Genomic DNA, 22536 nt, shown 5'->3' on the forward strand with positions numbered 1-22536 from the left:
GCTGGATGGTAATTTTCAGAAGGATAATACTCTGTCTTGTGCCATAGCAAAGAATTGAGCTGAGGTGCAGGGGACGGATATAATAGAGTTATACAGACAGAGCATCCAAAAGCCATGGTGAAATAGAAACTGTCAGTAGCTAAAATATGACATTAACATGCTTCTTTATTGGAAGGGGTAGTTTAGAGAGCCTTCATACAGAACCATTTGCCATTCCTGCAGTATGAAAGTGTTTTTTTTTTTATTTTTCTGGAAGAGTAAGTGGCAGGATAGAAGTAGTTGTGTAGTGAAAATGTGTTTACTATAAGAAAGTTGTAAATATGCACAACACAGAAGTAAAAGCTATTGAAAAGTATTTTCCTGTTAAAACCTGTTTTCAAAATTTCTAGCATTTTAGCAAACTGGTGTTAATCATAGAATCATAGAATGGCTTGCTTTGGAAGGGACCTTAAAGTCATCTTACTCCAGCCCCCCTGCCATAGGCAGGGGTGCCACCCACTCACCAGATCAGGTTGGCCAAGGCCTCAACCAGCCTGGCCCTGATGGGTGGATGGGTTAACAGGTGGATGCAGTTTGACCTAAAACTACATGTGAAAGCACAGTTCTAGGGTCTAATCTATTACGTTTTCACACTCATCTTACTGAAGGTCTGCTTAATGCCATCTTTCTGTAATATGTACTTATGAATCATTTTCTCAGTATGTGAAGATAAATACTCCAAGCCTTCTCAGTTTCCTTTCATAACTCTGGGACCTTGTTCATATTATTTAATAGTACTTTTTTTAACACTGCACTTTGCACTTCTAAATCTGACCCACTACTTCTCAGGCACTCTTTTATTTTGATAATATTCAGCATTTTGTGTATTGATAGTTTTGAATCATCAAGTCATGTCATTGCCATTCTTCTGCTTTACATGCTCAAGTGAAAATTTTACATCAGATCAATTCACCAGGCTGAGCCTAGAGGACCTCCACTGTTAATCTCCTTTCGGCCCTATGCTTTGCCTTTCAGTACAACACAGTGTCATATTTTTTCCTGAGCTTTCCTTAGTTAACTGTTCTTTCACCTCTTCCACCTCTCTAGTTAGATTAAGACTTAAGAATACTCATCTCCCATGAGTATCATCATATCACAAGACTTGGTGAAGCACAGATATATCTAACGCAGTGGCATTTTTCTCAAGCCTAACAAAGTTTATGTTTTAGTACAAAGATACTTGTTCACAGAAAATTGCAACTAGACAGATAAGCTGGTCTGCATCTACAGAATACACATGAAGATTATTTTAATAATAGAGTGAGAGGATAATCTGTTTATTTTTCAGATCTGTTTTTTTTTTTTTTTTTTTTTTTTCTTTTCCCCTGAAAATACATTAACTATTTTCACAAGTAGAGGTGCCTGGCTAGAAACCTTACTCTGCCCTACACTTAATGCAATTAATTGCATTAACACAATTAATGCAATTAGCTTTCCTGGGTGGGGTCTAATTAATAAGTACTCTTGCTTGCCAGCTTGTGTCTAGTTTCCCAGCAAGCCCAGCTAATTCTTCAGAGAGCTGCTAGCATCAGGTAAGTTTACAAAAACAAAATGAAAGGTGGTTGTTGAGAGAAGTACATAAGATTAAGTGAGAATGAATAATATATAGGCTTTTGTGTTTTAAGTGTTTTGTGGTTTCTTTTTCTTGTCTGCTATACATGCATGTAAATCTACTTTTAGAGCTCTTAGCTTTTTTTTAACGTAATATAATTTTAGAGTCATTTGAAATTTTGCTGTAGTTTATATTCTCATTATAATGGTGCTGTTCCAAAACTTGTGCTTGAAAGTAGCTGTTGTTGTAAAGAAACTTCTGTTTTTATTTTTTTTTTCTTGGTTACAGTCAGAATTTTGGTATCGCTAACATTAAGTGCTTGATTTTTTCATAAGGCAGCCTAATGATTTTCTTTTGAAGGCCTGTGATGCCTTATATTAATATAACCAGATTTATATTTTATTACAGAACCTGGTTTGTTGCCAGATTTAGTCAAATGTTCTGAGTGTATCTTTGATGAGTTGAACAGGATGAAAGACTTTTATGGTCCTCTGTAGAAGATAAAGGTCAGAGACTCAGCTTCATTTTTATTCATAGGGTTTTGGTAACAAGAAATGAGGTTCCCACAACCAGAGTGAGCAGAGGGAACCATTTTTCTTGTAGAGTTTCTTGCTGAAATACATGACTGGCTCAAAGCAACAGGTTCTTCTGCTTTCTTTTTTTTCTTTTTTTTTTTTTTTTTTTTTTAGTCTCCTAACTTGCATTCTTTTGATGTTATAGGCAAATACCTAATGCTTCTCATAATACTGTACTCACTGATTTGAGATATGAGGGGAGTATTAATAAAATAGAAAACAACAAAAAAAAATTTGAATGATTTAGAAAACGTATAAAATGTACAGAAATGGGACGAGAAGATTTATCAGATTTAGGTCTGCACCTTGAGATTTTTCCATAATGAAAAAGATTAACTGGGATTTCTAAAAGAAGTAATTCATGCACAGGTCTTGTGGTGGAGAGCTAGATTATCTCTGGAGTAAAAATTGCCTATAACTCCAAGCCTAAAAAACGTGAATGTTTGGAAACAGATTTCACCTTTTGTCCTTGCATCAGGATTTCTTGGAAATGGGTTGGCCACCTGTAGTCTTAAAATGCAGTCAGAGGTTGAATGTTGTGCATTAATACTAAGCTGAAAAAAATATATAAACTAGATTTCATTATATATGAATTACTCACTGCATTAAATTAGTCTGTTTGTGACCCAGGGAAAATAGGCTCACAGCTGGTGACTATTTTCCAAGGTTTTTGAGTCTTAAGTCCTATGGTCTGCCTTGTTATCCATTTGCTAAACTTATAGTAATATGCACTATTTCTAGTATTGCATCAAACTTGTATTTTTATATATATATATATATAAATATAAAAGAAAAGCCTACTAAAATGCTTTTTTGGTAATGAACATTGGTATTGGTTTTACATAACAAGGTTTTGCAAGCAGGGAGAGCTGCAGGACTGATGTCTATGAGATGCCAGGAGCTGCTTGTGCTGAACACAGCTGGTTTCAGCTAGCTCTCCAGTGGAGCTAGCCCAGAACACAGTTGAGCTCATTAGCAAAGCTGCTGGTGCCTCCATGAGAAGGGATTTAACAAAGAACAGAAAACACTGGACAGGGAGAGAAGGAGAGAACAAACTGAGTGGGAAACAGCAGAGAGAACACCAAGGCTGAAACAGGATGTGCTCCATGGTTGAGCAGGCAACCCACACACGCAGAGGGATGGCAGGCCATGAATGAGCTCTCTGCAGAGGAGCTATTTTACCAAAGGGACAGTGGGACATGGATGAGTTCGTACTGGAGTAGGTACACCCTGAAGGGACAGCAGCCTATGGAGGACCCATGTTGGAGCAGAGGGAAGAAGTAGCAGAGAAACCTGGCTTAGTTTAGAACAATATTTTGAGTTTGCCTGAACTCCCACAAAAATCCTAGAAATTAAAAGCTGTCCATCAGTGAAAGAATCGATATGCCTACTTCCAGAAGACAATAAGTTTTCATTAGGTACAAATAATTACTCACTTCCAATTAACTTTGAAATTGTTTCAAAATGAAGCTACAGGACATGACTTCTGTGTTAACTGATAAGGCTGCTGTTGTGACTTGGTGATGCACAACCTATGTGAGAGTAAATACTTGATCCAGGTTCACTTTTAGAGTGAGAAGATACAATAGCTTACTTTGTTTGTACCATGCAGCTTTTTCTTTGAGTTCTGATGCAGTCCTTCTACCAGTTGTTTTGTTGTCTGTATTTTATTATTTGGTAGAACCTTGATTAAAAAAAGTTAATAAATTGAAGAATTCAGTGTTCTGTTCATTGACTAGCTTCAACACTACTCCTTACTGATGTCTTCAAAACTGCTGAAGTTATTCATACAGCATCTGTACAATGACTACTTTTTCAATGTTGAATAGCTTTAATCAAAAGCAAACATGAGGAAATACCATGTCAGTGGACTCTGCTCTTGGGAAAGCCTTCATATGTTGTATCTCTGTGTAATCATGAAGTATGAATGTAAAGTAGAAAGGTGAATTCCAGAATAGAAAGAAGTAAGGAGCCACCCTAATACTTCCTCACCCTGTTAAATCTTATGGTTAAAAATGTGCAGTTTTTACTGTGTTCTTAAGAACAGACAGTTGCTTAGATGCTGAATGTTAATGGTTTTCTAGCTGTAATTTTTTCCTTCTAATTTCTGTAATCAGGGAATTTTACCTATCATACAGAATTTTCAAGGTTAGCTAAAGAAACTTTATTTTCTTTGTAATTTGAGCTGCTTTGTCAGTGTTAACTTACTATGACAAGTTTGTCTGAAAGATCAAATCCGGTCTGATCTTATCTGCAAATATATCATTTTCTTCTTCTCTCCCTCTTCCCTCAAAAAAAAAAAAAAAAAAAAAAAGGCTCACCCTTGGTTTATCAATTTCTATGCTCCTTTCTAACTCTCCATTTGAAGAGCATATCCATATGTGTCTGTTTTGTGTCTGTGGAGTGCTGTATTCTTGTATTGTTTTCTGTAGTAACTTAATAATTAGCTTTCTCTGCCTGAGCTAACTGAAAGCTTAAGCATATCAAATGTTGCAGGATTAGAAACTGTCCAAAATAATGCTGCTGGCTGTTCCCTCTTGCTGGTTACTTTTCTGTGTGTGTGGAAAAAGAATCAAAGAGAGACGTAGCTCTTTTTGTCTTCCAAAGAGTTCATAATGATGGGGCTTTTGATATTGGAACTCATTTTCTACTTACGGCTTTCTTGTTTACTGTATTCATGACACTACATGCTGTTCAGAAGCAATTGCTCAGAGATAAGTGCCTGAGAGGATTTTTCAGTCATTGTCTAGTCTTGACAGATGTGTGGTGTTACTTGTTTCTTTTGTAGGGACAACCACTTCCAACCTGCTTTTAGACTTTGTAGGGACTCCATGCACACTTATTTAGTGCATTTTTAAGATAAGACTTGAACACTTCAAAGTGTAAGGGCTCTTTTCCAAAGGAGATCACCTTTGCCACTTGGCTGAAATTCTTCGAAGTGGCTATAGCAGAGTGGTTGAGGTATTCTTCTAGATAGGGAAAATTTAGATTTGACTCTTTTTAGCTTGAGGTAGAAATTGGTTAATAAAAAATTCCATATTTGGAAGGTGCATATTCAGAGAGTCCACTTTTCTCTCCCTGTCTTTTGAGAAACTGGAGGAGAAGACATAGGGGGTTTGATTTATTTTTGAGAGAAAGTGAGAGTGAGTAGAAGTACACTTGTTTCAGCACATCATTGAAAATGCTTTTTTTTTTTTTTTTGTCAGATTACGTTTAACTAGCATCATTCCCTAACTGACTGACCCTTTGCCCTTACATAATGATGTATGGGGCCAGTTGAGAAGATGATGTGAATAGTAAGTTCTGCCTGTGGAAGAAATGCTTGTGAAACCACAATTGTAGTGGTCTGGGATGGGGGGGGAAAAAAAGAGGGGGGAATCTGATGGTTATTCTGCACCACAGAGAGAACCTAAGATATTCAGATAGGGTTGTTGGGTCTAAAGTTCAGGAATAGTAATGCACGTGCTGTTCCTAAGAGCTTAAAGCCCCTGCAGAAGCACTTGGGGCAGAAAGGATCAGGAAATTCCTCATGGTGGTTAACCGCTTAGCTGCTAGACAATAAATTTTCTCTTTGATTACCATTTATTTATTTTCTTCAAAATGATCATTTATACTCAAAGTCCTCTCATCCTGAAAGCTAAACCTTCGCTTTCTTCCTGCAAGGTACTAAATGTTGCTTGAAGAATGTAGTAATTACTTTATGCAGTAAAGACTTCTTAAAGGATGTTGATGGCATGACAATGTTGTTAAACACTTATTTGAGCACATAGCTACTTGGAATTTCACAGATGGCCATTCTGACTCTAGGCCAATTCCTTTGAAAGAATTAAATGTAAATTCTTACTGCTGTGGTCATATGACAGTTATATCTGAACTGGACACACAAGAGGAAAAAAGTTTAGTCTTGTGATTCCTGAAAAATCTTCAATGTAGGTTCACCTTTCCAGAAACTTCTGAAATTCTGACTTTCTGCAGGTGGGTCATAATGGTATGAGTCTTCTGTTGGTAAATAAAACTAAGAATTCTCTGAATACAGGATATAGTGTGATGTTATTTGGGCCAAAAGCAGAGGATCCCTCCTAAATACATGTCTAGAAAATTAAGTCAGATACTCTGTATTGGAGTTTTTTGTTATTTTTTTAAAGCCTATCTAGAGATCAGATTTTTTGGGAACTTGTTAGATTTTAAGGATGTGGCAATTAATTTTCTAATACGATGATAGTTGCTGTTTCTTGGAATCAAGCAAATCCTCCCTGCAGCTTTTCTTCATCAACTAAAACCTGTCTGAATTGACCTCATATCTCACCATAAATAAGAGAAGAGGGTTCAGTGAGTCAGAGAATGACTGTGCATTTCTATTTGATTGTCCTATTTTATCAAACTACCATTATAAACAAAACAATAAAAAAAGCCTGTCAGCCTTGCTGTCTCCACAGCTGTCTTCCCCAGTAGTACTGTCTGTCAGGCTCATTTTTCTTCCTCTGAGTTGGTTTGACCCATTCTTGTGCACTTTTGCAAGGCTGATGAAGCTTGTGGGGTCTTGTCTCTTGGGAAATACATTTAGAAGGATAAGCTAATTCTGCTTCTCTCCAGTAAGCGGTTCTGCCTGACTTCTCCAGGGCCAGTATGTCTGGGTAATCTACATTGTTTATCCTGTAAGCAATAAGATTTGCAAATCCACAGCTGAAACTTTCCCCTTTCCTTACTTATCCTACTTTCTAGCACTGTGTCTTGTGAGTGTTGAGTACTTTAGAGCCTAGGAACCACTGAGAAATGCTAAATCAAGAAAGAAGGTTAAAAGACCTGCCACTGTCCTTGTGTTATTTTTTTAACTAATATAAATCTCTATAGTTCACCATGCAATAGGTAGGTTTGAAGAGAGGGGTTTATTTTCTCAGCTTGGTAACACAAGTTGGTGTGGAAGTGAGATTTAGTATGTACGTAATTACTACAGCAGTATGGCAATTGGAGAATGTTAGAGCTACCTCTCATGCTGTGTGATTAGAGATCAGTACTGAACACACAATGAAGGAACAAAGGTCAGATTTTTGAAACTGCTCACACTCAAATGCTGCTCGTTATGGGGAAGCCTACATGAATCACTGGGTAAGGGCTTTTAGTTAGGGTTTACTGTAAGAATAAAAATAAATAAACAACTTGGAAAGGAAATCCTTTCTCCTATTCACTGTTGGAGGAATGCAATTAGACAACCTGGGCCTCTGGCTAAGGAGAAAGTAAAGAGCTTGTATTTCTGTTTCTAAGGAGAGATTGTAATATAAAGACTGATATGTTGGAAGCTGTCTTCTGAAAGTGTGTGCTCAGGAAACATGTTAGTAAGCAACCTTTTCTTGATGATTTTAGGCTTATAGCTGCAAATGACATCTGGCTCAATCATTCCAGATATTAATGGTAGAATACATAGCAATATTGTTATCACTTAGAAAATTCCAAAGATAAAATACTTTGGAATGAAGAGGTTAAATACACAGCTTTGGGGGGGAGGAAATCTTTACTCACTAGGAAAAAAAATCCTTAATTTTATAGCTGTATTAGAGAATGGTGTGTCCATTGAATTCAATATTTTAATAAATTTTGATTGAATAATTGCTATAGTTTCTGTTTTTTGAACTGTTCCTAGGGGTTTATCACTGCTTAGCGAAATGCAGCTGCTTAAGACAATGACTGGATTATAAAACCTAGATGTCTTGATGTGTGTTCTAGTTCAAAGTATGTGTTGTCTGTTTGATTAGGCAAGGCAAAGCCTTGTCTGGCAAGCAGAACTGAAAACTAAATTTTGTATGAAAAAGAGGCTCTTTCCAATTGTACATGAAAAAATAATTAGTCATCCCCATACAAAAGGGAATCAAAGGGTTAAATGAGGTTACATCAGTCTGGCAGCCAGCTACTTCTGGGGTTCCACAGGAATCCATTTTAGGGTCAGTCCTCTCTAATGGTTTCATAAATTGTCTGGATGCAGGACTCATGTATATAGAGTAATTTTGCAGATGATAGTTAAGTAGGAGAAGCAGTTGACTCCCTTGAGGGTAGAGAGTCCTTGCAGAGAGATCTTGACAAATTAGAAGGTTGGGCAATCACCAAGAACATAAAGTTCGACAAGAGCAAGTGCTGGATTCTGCATCTTGGATGGAACAACTGTGGATATATGTACAGACTGGGGGACAAGAAGATGGAGAGCAGCCCTGTGCGAAGTGTTCTGAAGATTTTTGTTGATGGCAACTTGAATGATTCAACAGAATGTCCTGGCATCAAAAAAGCCAACTGTATCCTGGGGCACATCAAGCATGACATTGTTAGCCAGTCAAAGAAGTGGTGGTTCCACTCTGCTGTGTGCTGGTGTGGCCTCGCCTCCAGTTCTGTGTGTAGTTCAAGGCACCAAAATGTGTAAGAGTGAAATTAAAAACTATTCAAGAGCCTCCAAAGGAGGGCTACGAAGATGGCAATTGCTCCACAGGGCAAGACATATGAGGCTCTTTGGTTGTTCAGCCCAGGGCAGAACAGACTGAGGGGAGGCCTCATGCCAGCCTGCAGCTCCCTCATAAGGTGAGTAGAGGGGCAGGGACTGAGCTCTTTGACAGGGATAGGACCTAAAGAATGGTGTAAAGCTGTGATGGGAGGTTCAGGCTGGATGTTAGGAAAAGCTTCTTTTCTGACAGGATTGTTAGGTACTGGAACAGGCTCCTCAGGGAAGTGGTCACAGCACTGAGTCTGACAGAGTTCAAGAAGTGTTTGGACACCACTCCCAGATATAGGGTGTCCTTTGTGGAGCCAGGAGTTGGAGTCAATGATCCTTGTGAGTTCCTTCCAACTCAGGATGTTCTATAATTCTATAAACAAAAATAAATGTCTATTTTTTTCCATAAACTTCTTTTCAATCTCTGTAATGAAAACCTTAGACATCCCTCTGGAAAAAAAACATGTTCTGTTTTTCATGAGGAGTGACATGTTAATTGCCTGCAGACATCTTGTTGGACTAATGAGTAAAATAACCTAATAACTAATTGAAACTCCATTGAAGTAAAGTCATTAGGAAAAGTAGTATCATATCTAAGTAAATTAACTCCATTTTCTATCCTGAATTATCTAGCTGTTGTGCTTTGATCACAGCTGAATTGGATCATTAACTAATTAAAAGTGAAGCCAATTAATAATTGCAAATTCTTGTATAAAGATACTTCTTTCCTCTTTCACCAGACATTTCAAGAGGGATACTTATCTCTTTGAAAACTTTCTTCTGCAAATGTTTAAGAATATAGGAGTGACATAACTAATGTCACTTTTGTCAGGAACAGATCCTTTAGACTACAGTCAGTAAAGGAATTGTCCAGCTGAACCATCTTATGGAATACATTTTCTTTCAAGTAAGTACCTCACAAGACCATAACTCTTCAAATAAATTTTCTATTTAATAAATAATAATAAAAAATCTAACTGCTTTCTCACCAATCAACGTTGCTCTGCTGGGAAATGTAAGCTTTTGAAATCTTTTTTTTTTTTTTTTTTTTTTTTTTGAAGTGTTCACAGAATGAGGCTGGGGAGGGTCAGCTCTGAGCTTTGGCTTTTTCTTACAGTTACAGGTAACACTGTAGAGTTAAGCCAAGAACTAGTTTTTTTCTGAGCTTCCCAAATCCATGTCACAGAATCTAACAGCAGGTCAAGTTTTCCAGTTGTGATTTAGGGATCTTAAAGTCTCTGCCTTTCCACATCCCCTGGTGCAGAACTGGAAGTGCTTATTTTGAAGCTTTGACTTCTACCTTTTAAGCCTTAAGGACTGAGAAGGAACTAAGGACCTATATCTCCTGTGAAGGCAAAAGAAAAGCTCATAGGTGAATGAGAGGTGAAAATATGTATTTCTATTTGTAAGTTTTCATGTGAAAGGGATGTTAGGCATTGAAATAGGCTGCCCAGGGAAGTGGTGGAGTCACCATCCCTGAAGGTCTTTGAAATATGTTGAGATTTAGAGCTTAGTGATATGGTTTAGTGGAAGACTTGTTAGTGTTAGGTCAGAGGTTGGACTAGATGATCTTGGAGATCTCTTACAACCCAGATGACTCTGTAATAACATACTTCATTGATTTATATTTGTTTTCTACAAGGGGAAGGGATGACACAGAAAATCAGTTTTCATCAAGAAAGCTTCCTCCTGGTCAATTCTCATGTACGTTGGTATCACTGTCTGTAGCTGGAGGTTGTCTTGATGCTGTGAGTGATTAAAGGTGGAAGATATCTCCATTAGGAGACTTTTCAATCTGCTTCTCATGCCTACGTTAAGTAGCTGAATAAAAAAATAAACACAGTCTACAAAACCACAACCACCATGTTAGGATGTTAAATGGAAAAGTTAAACAGAAAAATGGGATTTTGTAGTTTTCCTGGTATAAGAACTCACCTTTGCATAAGCTTTAGTAACAGGATCTGCCAAATCAGCATGTTAAACTGGGTTACCTTCTGTTACCTGATACTGTTACCTTTTTGTTTTTCAGATTATCGGGGAAAAAGCATCCACTATTTTTTTTATTTAATGCTTTCAGATTGATGAAGGCTTTTAGGTATCTAAGTAATCTCTAAGTGGGTAAATCCAAGATGAAAATAAGTGATTTCAGAATTCAGCTTGTCTTCTAAACATTTTGAATCTTCATGGAATGCAGAACTTCTCCGGGAGTTTTAGGTAGTATTACTGTATTTGGAGTTAGCTGCTGAAGACTGAAATACCCAAAAGTCTGCATGTTGAGGTGGGAGCTAGGCTCCACAAAATAAAATTCTGTGAGGAAACATAGGTCATAACCTGAACTTCTGGGCTACAGGGGCCTATATCTTACTGCTGAAGACATGCAGTTCAGATTCCTGTAACAAAACTGCATGTCTAATACAACTGTCTCTCAGGACACACAATCCTTGTAGTGCTTGGGATGGTGTATGGCATTAAGAACTTTGATGGTATCTAACCCACCTTTCTCTTTTTCCATAGGAAAAAGCTAATCATTAGGCTTAGAGTATTGGAGTCATTCAGCTGGGTACTAAAGCAGCTGTATCTTGGGTTAAATATTTCATTAGAGAATACAACTGTGCATTTGAGTTTACAGAAATTTCTATTTCAATAAACACTTCTGTACTTAAAGCTTTCACTGAAGTAGACTGTAAGACCATTTTGAGATACAACACTGCCAACTGTTTCTTTTGTCAAAAGATAAACTATGAAGTTCAGATCTTACAAATGAAGAGTTTTATCTCAGCTAAAATGGAATAAAAGGAGATATACATCTAGACCATAGGGCTTTCTTCATTTTCTTTGGTCTGTTTTAAGACTTTTTTTTTTTTTTTGATGAAGGCTCTGTTCTTTTAGAACCAACAAATCATGTTTTCAATCAGCTAGTCTGTTCAGCTGTACTGTTGTATAGGAAAGGAAACACTGAGGGAAAAGAATCCCCAAAAGGGATCTTCTTACAGCACAATGTCTCAGTCTTTTATCTTTATGAGATAAATATCTTTAGGGTGTGCATAAACCTCAAGCTACTTTTGCTAAGATGCAAGCATGTCTTAGATGATCTGCAAGATTGTAGAAGCTTTAAGCAAATGCTTCTTTTGCTTAAAAGTTTTATGAATTTGCAACACTACACCTTCACCTTGCATGTTTTCTGTGTTAAACAAAAGAATAATTACTCTTCTGGCTCTGCCTCTGTGAAAAACGCCGTCTAGCTGCTCTTGCTCCAACACTCAAAGAAGTGCCTTCCCTATTTACAGTGAGCTGGTATCATATATGGTGGTAGATTACTTTCCACATTTAGGAGTAGTTAGATTTGGAAAAACACGTTCTTACCCTGTAGCATTAAAGCTAATAACAAAATAGTGAGCAATATGCGTGCTGTTGAAGGATAAGACGTGAATCCTCATGTAAATGACAGCATCCATTAAGGGTTAATCCATGCAGTGTGAGACATACATATCACTTAGCTACAATCTAGTCTCAAAGAGTCAAAAATGGTGTTGAAGTGGTATGTAAGATTTGTGCTGGCCCTCTGCCTGGAGGTAAATTTCCATTTAATTGTCAAATTTGCTTAATTGGTAGGTCAACAAACATGGGTCTGATTTCATTATATTTGCTGTCAAAATGCCAGAAGGAGATAATTTGACAGTGAAATATGAGGAAAATTAAAGGAAGCCCTCAAAATAAACTCTTGTCCTGTGAAACTCCTTTTTCATGAAGAATTTTCTCTGTATGTTTTTTTCTTTTGATTTTTTTTTTTCTCTGAACAGTTTCATACTGCAAGAGCTGTTACTTTTTTTAAAAAATGAATATATATATATATATATATATGACATTATCACCTCTGTGAAAAATGTTGGTTTTAAATAGAGCTGTTACAAAGTAGGTAGGCAGTTAGGTTTTAACGTATGTGAGAAGTAACCCACATTTAGCAGAAAAAAATCATAATGAGAAAACACTTCTGTACACATGGTAAAACTTCTTTAATATGTTCTTGCTTTACAAGAACAAACTACAACTTAAGCTGGCACATATTTCTTCCATAACTCCAAAATAATTTCCCAAGGCAGCAATTTATGTTGCTTGTTTAAAATGCAGCATGAATGATTATGAGGTGACAAAGACTAACGAGACTTCATTGTTACTCAATTGGGACTTATAAGATTGTGCATTATGTGAAAGACTACTTAAAGAAAATACTATTCAAGAAAATGGAAAAAAATCAACACAGTAAAGCTCATTAATTTTAAATCTGAATTAGCTATTAATTTGCATGGTTCTGCTTTCCAAGTTGTAAGAAAAAATGCTGTTATCTTGTTAATAAAACTGTTGGAATGATAAAATGGAAAGTTGAATTTATTTTGGCAAGAAATAATTATTTTTACTTTCAGTTACTGCTGAGAATAGCACAGTTTCCACAGTGGAAAAGCTTATTGCAATTGTATAAAATTATTTTTTCCCTCATTTATTTCTTTAAAATATTTCATAATTCTGAAAGCCCAGAATATTTTTCCATCCACAATACTTTACATGGTGATTTTTGCTGTTTTTTTCTCAATTTCTGAATTACAATTTTACTAATGCTACATAACACAATGCTAGCATTTTAAAAGACTTTTTTTTTTTTTTTTTTAAGGATGTTTCCCATGGATTTATTATGATTTTATCTTAATTCTTTCTAACAATTTGGCAACCTGACATTGCAACCTATTTTCTTAAACAGATTTTTTTTTTTTTTCCTCAACAGTAATAAATCAAAATTTTATGGATTGTTAGCTCTTAAGTGTAAAGATGTTGATTAAAAAAAAAAAAAAAAAAAGAACAATGTGTCTCAAGATGATTGCTGCTAATTTCTTCTTTGCCTAATGTTCTAAAGTATAGGTACCTTTTCCTCATTGTTATCTAATTCTGTAAAGTTAATTTAAAAATGGAATAAGGTAAGTTGAAATTCTTCTGCCACATGATCCATCAGGAAGCAACTCAAAAAAAAAAAAAAAAAAAACACATATTTTTCCCTCTAATAACTTTACTGGTTATTTTGGTACAAAATGCTACTTACTATAGGACGCAAAAGACCATTATCCTTTAATAGCTTAGAAAATGGTAGTTTGAAAGAAACTTTATTTGAAGTACAAATAATTTAACATTGTCCAGAGAAACTGGGGGGGAGGAGAATGGAGTGTTAGAGGGGAGGAGGTGGAGAATGGAGATTAAGAACTGTTACACAGAAAATATAGGCAAAAGGGAGCATACCTAGTGTTTGTCTGGCTCACCCTTGTGAACAACTTTCCTAAGGCTGATGATTATGAGTATGATGGGTGTGAGGGGTGTCACAGCAACTGCAGGTTGACAGTGTGGGGTGGGAGAAGAGCTGTCCCTTTCTGCTTGCTCTCAGTTGCTTGTGTTTGTTTCTTCATCCCAGCATGTGCCCTTCTCCCTGGCTTCCAGGTGAGGTCTGCAAGCTGCACCGGCACCTTGTGGGTGGTATGGGGCTGTGTTGATTCCCCAGGGTTGGCCTGGAGGGTTTGAGGCCTTCCCTGCCCTCTGCTCTGCTGGAGCCAGTGCCCACAGTGGTCACTTGCCCACTTTAGCAGTTATTGCAGCTAAAGCCAGAGCAAGACCATGCCAACCCATGGCATGGGTCTGTGCAATGTCTACTAGCAATGATAAAAAATGTACTTACTGGGCTACAGCTGACTGAAGTCCTACTGCTTGGACTATTTCTATGAGATGTGAGAGCTATGTTCAACCTCTAGCTTTAAATCTGTCTCCATACAAAGTGTTTTGTGTTCTGTTTTCTGAGTGTGTGCTATTGTTTCTATTCCTCTGTGAGATGAGGTATGGTCTGTTTTTAAGTGTTAATGTTGTTATAAGAATGGCAAATGTATGTTCTGATGTTAGTGGCTTGTCATATGAATTATACCAATAACAAGGTATTAAAAAAAAAAAAATAAAAATCACAACTCCCAAAATGATGTTGGTGTTGACTGAGAGAAAATTGGATTTGGGGGAAGAGAAGCTTATATTTAATGAAACACTTTCTCTAAACATCATTTTGAACAAAACCACTAGGGAAGAGGAAAAAGAGAACTTCAACACTACAGAATGTTATTTCATATATATGCTCTTTTTTTTTTTTTTTTTTTTTTTTACATTAAGGCCAAAATGCTTTGTTCTGAAAATTTGTCCTAATGACTATTCATTTTAATTCATTTTTCCTCTATGTGTTACAAAATAACTCATCTTATTATTATTATTCCTTGTAGAGGATACTTTGAATCCTGAAAACTCTTCAGTTTTCAAAGTCCATTTTTCTGTACCCCAGTACTTTATGTATTTCATTATTATGCAGTACTAATAGTCTTTAACTAGAAAATATGTAGTGTAAACTTCTCAGAGAACAATCCTAGAATATGATTTGTTTAAATATATATATATAAATACAACTCTATGAAAAACAATTTTCAAAGCTTTTGGTATGTCTGAACAGCTCTTGAAGTGTACTTGGAATCTTCTATTCTGGCAATTTGCAATCACTTTCAGTATACTACACTTGTCTTACAAGGCAATTTTAAACTTCAAGAGCATTAAGCATGAAGAAAAAATATTGTGTGTTCTGCATTTAGAAATAGATTGTACTGGTTAGATCTGAATATTGTCTGGAAACAGAGTTCTTTAACTCCAACATACAGTCGTTGCTAACAGTGATCAGGTGTACTGTGTTCTGGTTAGCTCAATTTTAGAATTGTTCTGTATTCTGTTACTACAAAAAGCAATACATAAAACCTAGTGACAGGACACAAAATCTGAGGATGTAGACAAACACATAAGTAAACCATCTCTCACACTTTATCAGTGATACTTATTGTAGGATTTTTTACCCTTTCCTGCAATTAAGATTAATATATATATATATATCTTTGTTTCTGTAACCACTTAAAAAAAATACTTATAATTGTTGCATTATAAGTAAAATGTATTTGTGTGAATATACATGTAGTTTCCACTATACAGGAATTAGACTTTCTGAAGAGCCTGCTATGCTCTGTATTGTATTTATTTATCATTCCTTCAATCCTTTAATAAAATTTTTTGTTTGTTTGTTTTTGTTTTGTTTTTTGTTTGTTTTTGTTTGGTTTTTTTTTTTTTTTTTTTTTTTTTGGTAGAGGATATTTGAAAAAGATGTAGAAGTTGGTTTGCTGCCATTGGATGTCTGGTTTTATTATTTATTTATTTTAAGTCTACGATGCTCAAAATTATCTTTTTGGTCATTTTTACGACCTGTTTCTGACATCTTGAATGAACAGTGGTTAAAGACAGGGAAACATCTTTGAAAGAGATAATCTTAGAGCTCAGCCTCTGCAGGTAGGTGTGGAGCATGACAGCCTGCTCAATGCCTGCTCACCTTTCCTGGGATAATAAATCTTGCACTTTCCTGACTGGACTTTAGGCTTACAGTCTATCCGTTCATTTCACCCTCCTCCTGTCTTGGAAGCTGAATCGTAGCAACCTTTCCAAGTCAAGGAAAAGTGGTGCTGAGATTACCTTCTTCAGCATCTACAAAATTCAGCAGAAAGTGGAGATTTACTTTCTGTCTGAAGCAGCAGAGAATCACATCTCTTGTTTTCCAGTCAAGTATGTTAACTGGCAGTTATGGATGGGCTTCAGTAGCTGAAATGTGTCTTCTGTTCAATCTGTCAATGCACAGCAAATAATTAATTTACAATATGAAAAAGAGCAGATGAGATGGTATGACTTGGTAGACTAGCAATTACCTGCAAGCTGGGGGTCCTGAGTTTCAGCTGGTGCTTCAAGAAGCAAGTATTCTATTCAGTTATTGTTTAATGCAAAAGACACCACTTGGATAAAAGCCTTTTAAAAAGGTGAGTCTTCGTGACTTCAGATTCCCTCAAAATTGTTTGGTTTTGACTTGTTTGTAACTGTTAACCTGTCAGTGAATGTGGTTTGGCTTTAAAAATAAACCACAGGACACAGAACTAAGTGTTTCTTCATCACCTAGGGAAACTAATAATCTGCAGAGAATGGAAAAAATTTAGAGGTACTTCATGCTGTACAAAGTAGGTGAGGTTGGTATACTAATAGGAGAAGGGAGGGTAACAGATCAGGAAATCCACCTTTCACAATTGGTGCCAATGCCTACAGAAAGCAGTGCCCATATCTCTTAGCTCCTTCAGCATGCTGGAACAGTGGGATGTCACTGACTTGCTAATCAGTACTGTGGACACTGAGGTCCCAGTCATGCGCCTGTAACAACTTGTCTCATTCTGTAGTCATTTCCAGTCTCTCTTAATCAACTGTGACTGTGGAATAAGGTTAGACATGACTTTCCTGGCATGCGAAGATTGTGGAAACTTTGATGCATTCATCCATCTGCCATCCTCATCTAATTCTTATGTGGGATGCTCATGATGGCTTAAGTGAACACTTGATCTCTTTATTGAGTGGGAAGTGAATTTTGCTGAAAGAAGGGTATTTATCTAATGTCACTTTTGTTTTTATGACTTTAGCAGGCTCATATAAGACATCTGTCCTTTCAGAGAGCTTGTCTAAAAATGGTACAGTTTTGCTGTTAGTCACTTTTTCATCTGTTTCACAGACTTCTGAAGTACTTTCCACTCAGCAAAGGGGGAAAGGTTTCATGCTTGCTCATGTGGTAACTTTTTAAAGGCTGCTTTTTGAAGAAACCATGGCAGAATGAAAATTCTTAAGGTCAAGAAGAAAAAAAAGTAAGAGTACTTGTTAAAATAATTGTGGAAGTAAAAGCAGCAAGAAACTACAGTTCAAATATCAGAGCAAGGAACTAAAAAACATGGTTCACCAAGAAATTGCCATAGGAGGTAAGGTTTGTTAGGTGGCTACTGAAGGCCAGAAGTTGTCACATTTCTTTACCAGAGCACTTGCAGTATTTACACTGAGTAAAGCTATTAAAAAAAAAAAAAAAAAGACTATGAAATAGTTAGCTGAACAGATCCTAGTAGCATCTACTACCAGGGAGATGAAAATGATTCTGAAGATGTCCAAATAGGTCTTAAATATTTGCTGTGAACTCTGTGCACACACTAAAAAGGATGGTATTTAAATTTGCACAGTTCCAAATTAGATAGGAAAGTAAATGTTTAATAGTCTCTATTTTTTTGTGACAAAGGCAGATCTTTAAAAAAATATGAATGGATGTATGTAGGTATTGTCCTCATAGTTCTGCTTCAACCATTGACTGCATAGATGTGCAGTGTTTAACATCTTTTGTTAAGTTCTATATGTGTATATTTTTAATAAAACCTTTTTCATTAGGAAAATTTCATCACTGGCTGTGGAATCTGTACCACTGCTTAGTAAACATATTTGCTAATAAAATTACACATTATGCTCTAACCAAAATTTGTTATTCTCTGTTGGAAAAGGCTCAAATATTTCAGGCCTTTCAGGCTCAAATATTGAGGCTGAACAGATTAACACGATTTCATGTCTGCCTCCCTCCCTAGCCCCCTGTCAAGATGAACTGTTATTTATTAATAGTGTATATTCGTGTAAGTACATAATTTTTTTAAAAAACTTGTCATTTCAGGTTTTAAAAATCGTGCTTAAGCCATTGAATTAAATTAACATAATAACCAATACATTTCTAAGCAAAACCAATATAATCATAAACACTTTGTGTTTTTGGGGAAAAAAAAGTGATTGTAATGATGGCATAATGATTTTTCATGTACTTTTATGCTGACAAAAAGCAGCTAGTAAGAGTAGTTTTGTTTTTACTTAAGTAACCTCTAGATAATGTATTTTACAATTGCATAAAGTTCATTCCTATTAAGGCTAAATAAAATTATCATCAATGTCATAATTTCAAATGCTTTAGACACATCATTATGTTTAGTTACTACAGGAAAAAAAAAAAGGTTTTATTTCTGATAGATATTAACCATTAGTTCTATGAAACTGCCATCACAGTTGTTTGGCATATTAGTAACACTTTATTTTAATCATTTTAATAGCACTGATTGTAATAAACTAATTTGGGATTCATGTAGAACTAACATTTATTTCCATAAAGTGTTTCACAGTAATTGAACATTAGCTCAGTTATGAATGCTCGATTGCTGCCAGAGTGTTTCTTTCTTTTTTTTCTTCTGTTTTCTTGCTGTTGATTTTTGTAAACCCATCTTCCTGCTTCATTACCAATGAGATCATTAAATTGAAAGCTGGATTCTTAGCTAGCATAAATTGGACCTCAATGGAACTATTCTGATTAATGCTGAAAATCTGGGTCTGTTGTTGTTCTTGCATTTTAGTAAACCATGGACTTTTAATTTTGGATTCTTTTCTGACTAAGTCAATTTTTTATATTTTTGTAGACATGCCAATGGTGCATCTTCCCGCATATGAGTCAGAAAAAGAAAATGTTTACTTTCAAGTGGATCTGTTCTAGGTTATGGTTGATCTTACTGGAAATATCCAGAGGATCTGAAGTTATTTGTAAGACTCACACTCAAATTTCTATTCATGTATGGTATTATTTCAGTAATAGCATTACCGTACTATGGTAATTTATTTAATGGTTGTTGAAACCTTCTTTGTCCTTCTGTTTAGAAGAAAAGTATCAGGACATTCTAACTCTGACTAAATTTTCTTATTACTATTGAATCAAATTTTAAACTGTGGGGAAGAACTGTTTGTATGGTTTCTGATACACCTTATCAACAAATTAGATGTTTATGACTCTGGATAAACCCTTGCAAATAGCTTTCAGGGGATCTGAAACATTTTCAGTAATCTATTATGCAATTGTGATTAATGCAGGCTTCTGAGAACACCTGAATTGAAAAATGGGTGACATTTTTCAATTTCATACTAGTCTTCACATGTAAGTAATCTACTTGGATCTGTTATATGCAATGAACATACTGTTGGTTGTTACATAGAGGTCATTAAAAAGGCATGTTTTTGCTCTGTCAAAGTAGTTATACATAGAGACATTGTAAAAATAAAATACTCTTCTTTTTTGAGATAGAAAATTAAACACGGATCTTGTGAACAGATGAATAATAATCTCTGTAACAATTGTTTATATTCTACATTTCTGAAAACAACAAAAAATGGGAGGGTAGGAGGGGGTGAAAACATCAGTTATCTACATGTAATAAAACCACATGCATTTTGAGATTTACTATGAAAATACCATAGCAACTAAATTAAAAATGGGGAAACAGTGCTACAGGTTCTGAAATAAGCAAAGTGACTGTGAATGCCATCAGGCAAACAAAAGACTTCACTTTTGTATCCACCAAGGTCAGAATGAGCTGACCTGAACAGAAAACGAGTTGCATCCTACTTAGGATTCTTGTGCAAAACTATTTTAATAGTACCAATGCAGTAAAAAACATTATGTATGACACAATACCAGATTTCTGGTAAGCTGTTGTGGTAAGTTCCAAAGCTTTTCATTTGTTCAGAGATAAATTATTTAGCAAACATTGTCACTAGAACTAATGAGATTTATTGAATTGCAGGTTCACGCTAGCTGCCTGAATATAACCCGCTTCCATGGTTCATCTGCCACCATCTACAAAAATGTTAGAAGCTTTTAAATATTCTTGAAGTTCATCTAGAATATTTCACAACATACTTGAACTGACAAGTTGTGATAGACTTTACAGATGAACCAGGGGCAGCCTTGGTTTGCAACTTGAAGTTCTGGAGTCTCCCAGTTACTGAAGAAGAGAAAAATTAATTTGCTCTTGGGTGTCAGCTACCTACCTCTCATAAAAATGAGTTTCATCTGCAATGTTTATTTCAAAAATAGCAACACTAAGCAGTCTATACTGCTGATTTTTTTTTCCTCTTAAACTGAAAAGCAGAGATTGAAACAGTTGGATGAATCAAAACTTGGATTAAAAAAGCTGCAAATTTATTTTGTAGCTTCATTTTTTTTTATTAGATGGCTTTACCCTGTACTTCAGAAAATGGAGCAAAAGAAAATAAATTTCTATTAAAGTAAAAATTATAATTCTCAATGTTTGCAAGTGTGTTTTGAGTCCTAAGGAGATTTCTTTTTTTTTTTTACCACTAAAAATAACTGCTATAGTCAAATAAGAGAGATGCCAATGAAAGTAAAGCAATTATGAATAGTTTGAATAAGTCAATAAGCTTGAAAGTGTACTATTTTCAAAATTTATGTAATAGTCATTACCAAAATCACAAAATGGCCAGCATGAAAGGCAATTTACTAGTACCAATGACATTTTTGACCAAATTGAAAAAATCACACACACACACATTATATATGTAAGGTTTATGGCCTTAGGTTAAACTTCCAAAACAGCAAATCAACACCAAAAATTACATGAGTTAATAGTAGTGTATCTATCTCTTTGTTACAGTCATGATGTTTACAATCTGGAAGCCTTTTTTTTTTTTTTTTTTTATGTTTTACTGGTGTTATATTAGTGTGCCTGCATGTTTGTTAGTATTTCGGTTTGGAGAAAGTGTTTTGAAGTGTTGTCCGCTGCCTGTCCCAGTTTAGTTTTCATTATTTGGTCCGAAAAGCAGGTTTTGTTTCACACCGAGTGTGTGAAATTATTTATTTTATAGGATGTCAGAGCTCACCAAATGCTCTCCTATTTGTAATGGAAATATGAGGGTGCAAACCATTTGCTCCTTCAGACTGCCTTGAGCCAAGTGTGTGCTTGGATTGCGTGGTGCACAGCACATGTGTTTGTGTAATCTAAAGTGAAACTCTGAAACTTTCAAAGTGAGGATGGCAATGTAGTGTGCTCAGCACCATCTGTTTTGATCTACTTTGATCTACTGATCTCCTGTTCTGCTGAATTGCAAATGTCAGCACAGCCTTTGTTAATAAAAAGGTTGAAAGTAGAATGATAAAAGTGATTAGTGCTACTGGAGTGAAAGGCTTGTGGGGTCTTTTATTAAGACTGAATAATATAACCCCACTGAGTAATAATGGAGGGGAGAGCCCACACACAACTGAGGCAAATGTTGCAAAGGAAAGGAAAAATCATGGCAGGTAAAAAGAACAGGCAACTGAGGAAAGAAAAGGCCATTTAATATTAGAATCAATGGTAACAATCTGGCCATGTGTTTTACTAATATGCATAATAAATTCCTAGAATTAATCTGGTCTAGATCATAAAAAATATAAAGCAAATTGGTGCTTTTGAATGGCAAGATCTGGGTTGTTGTATTTCTGTATAGTCTGACAGTCACAGCTAGGGTTAAAAATGTCTGATACTGACTGAATTGATGCATTGGTGAGACCTCACATATCTTCACATTAGTTAAACTTTTTTAATCTGATCACAGTTCTTAGCCTTTTAATATTATAGGAAAAATTAAAATGTTCTAGAGGTTTAAGATCGTAAAGCTCCTTTGCCATAAAGATGACAACATAAAAAGCAATTAGAAAACTGTCAAATGAATGTCTTCTAAAGCTTTGATGCACTTAAAAGAACTAATTACAAAGAAAACTCCAGTGCTGAGTGTAATGATTAGCAATATGCAAATCACTGAGAAATACAGGCAGGCAAAGGTCTACAGAGACCAGAAGTTTGCCAAATGACTTGTAAATGTAGTTTATGATGGTTTAATAAGGTATGTGACTGTTTTCCTGGAGCTAATCTGGAGAGTGGTCATTATGAAAAGGGCAAGGGGAAACACTAATGTTCACTACATCAGGATGAAGGCTACCCTTTTTTGCTTCTGCTATTCCATGCTCCACAGTGTAAAAGAGCCTCTTAGCGGTAAGATATCATTTCTACCTGGGGTTTATAAGAGTATTACATATAACTTTGAATTTATGATCTGCCTATGTCTGCAGAAAATAATTAAAAGTT

At 35.7% G+C, this 22536-nt stretch overlaps 2 long non-coding RNA genes across 2 annotated transcripts; both read left to right on the forward strand.

Annotated features, from left to right (window-relative positions):
- Positions 1-1522: 1522 nt before the first annotated feature.
- On the forward strand, positions 1523-20690 carry LOC311436266. The gene is made up of 3 exons (XR_014692708.1): positions 1523-1571; positions 17286-17526; positions 20197-20690. It is a non-coding gene; the product is annotated as an uncharacterized lncRNA (long non-coding RNA).
- On the forward strand, positions 1673-4481 carry LOC311436268. The gene is made up of 3 exons (XR_014692710.1): positions 1673-1703; positions 2000-2097; positions 3017-4481. It is a non-coding gene; the product is annotated as an uncharacterized lncRNA (long non-coding RNA).
- Positions 20691-22536: the final 1846 nt, after the last annotated feature.

The sequence above is a fragment of the Aythya ferina genome (genome assembly GCF_964211825.1).
Source record: "Aythya ferina genome assembly, chromosome: 4".
Lineage (NCBI taxonomy): Eukaryota > Metazoa > Chordata > Aves > Anseriformes > Anatidae > Aythya > Aythya ferina.